This window comes from Procambarus clarkii, chromosome 93 (genome assembly GCF_040958095.1).
Source record: "Procambarus clarkii isolate CNS0578487 chromosome 93, FALCON_Pclarkii_2.0, whole genome shotgun sequence".
NCBI lineage: Eukaryota > Metazoa > Arthropoda > Malacostraca > Decapoda > Cambaridae > Procambarus > Procambarus clarkii.
The window spans coordinates 13656228-13657633 of NC_091242.1; positions in this window are offsets into that span (position 1 = coordinate 13656228).

The following is a 1406-nucleotide window of genomic DNA, read 5'->3' on the forward strand; positions in this document are numbered from 1 at the left end:
CTATTTTACTGCTAGGTAACAGGGGCATAGGGTGAAAGAAACTCTGCCCATTGTTTCTCGCCGGCGCCTGGGATCGACCCCAGGACCACAGGATCACAAGTCCAGCGTGCTGTCCGCTCGGCCGACCGGCTCCCTATCTGAAAGTTAGCAGGATGGAACCAAGATCTTCCAGGTGGTGTGGCGTAGCTCTTGGTACCCGCCTGCACTGCTTTTATCGATGGTTCCTGACCATAAGAGACGCTATAGCTTGCAGGGGTTCCAAGGTCAGACACGCACCCGTTGGAAAGATCAGGTGATCCAAGTCACTGGGACGAGGAGGTAAAGAGTGTACGTTGGTCACCACTAAGATGCAAGTCCGTGTGACCTCGTCCAGGCCTCTGGAGAGACAAAACCTTTAGAACAACAAAATGCAGATGTACACAGACACAGTACAAAGGAACATGACAAGTGTGACCATGGAGTGATAGACCATAACATGAGATCGATAGGAAAAATGGATAAAATGGTGGAATTAGATTTTCAACTTTCTGTCAAACAGAATGCATAAAGTAAAAGTCAAATAAGATCGAGTCCAAGTGCAGTTAAAAGTTCTTTACCCCAGAGCACAGCCCTTACTCCACTTGCACCCCCAGGGCGGGCGCCAGGAGTAGACTCCTGGCCTGCAGGATAGTACTGGAGCAAGTACAGTACCCCGGGGGACAGTAACGGAACAAGTACAGTACCCCGGGGGACAGTAACGGAACAAGTACAGTACCCCGGGGGACAGTAACGGAACAAGTACAGTACCCCGGGGGACAGTAACGGAACAAGTACAGTACCCTGGGGGACAGTAACGGAACAAGTACAGTACCCCGGGGGACAGTAACGGAACAAGTACAGTACCCGGGGGACAGTAACGGAACAAGTACAGTACCCGGGGGGACAGTAACGGAACAAGTACAGTACCCCGGGGGACAGTAACGGAACAAGTACAGTACCCTGGGGGACAGTAACGGAACAAGTACAGTACCCCGGGGGGACAGTAACGGAACAAGTACAGTACCCGGGGGACAGTAACGGAACAAGTACTGTACCCCGGGGGACAGTAACGGAGCAAGTACAGTACCCCGGGGGACAGTAACGGAACAAGTACAGTACCCTGGGGGACAGTAACGGAACAAGTACAGTACCCCGGGGGACAGTAACGGAACAAGTACAGTACCCCGGGGGACAGTAACGGAACAAGTACAGTACCCCGGGGGACAGTAACGGAACAAGTACAGTACCCCGGGGGACAGTAACGGAACAAGTACAGTACCCCGGGGGACAGTAACGGAACAAGTACAGTACCCCGGGGGACAGTAACGGAACAAGTACAGTACCCGGGGGACAGTAACGGAACAAGTACAGTACCCTGGGGGACAGTA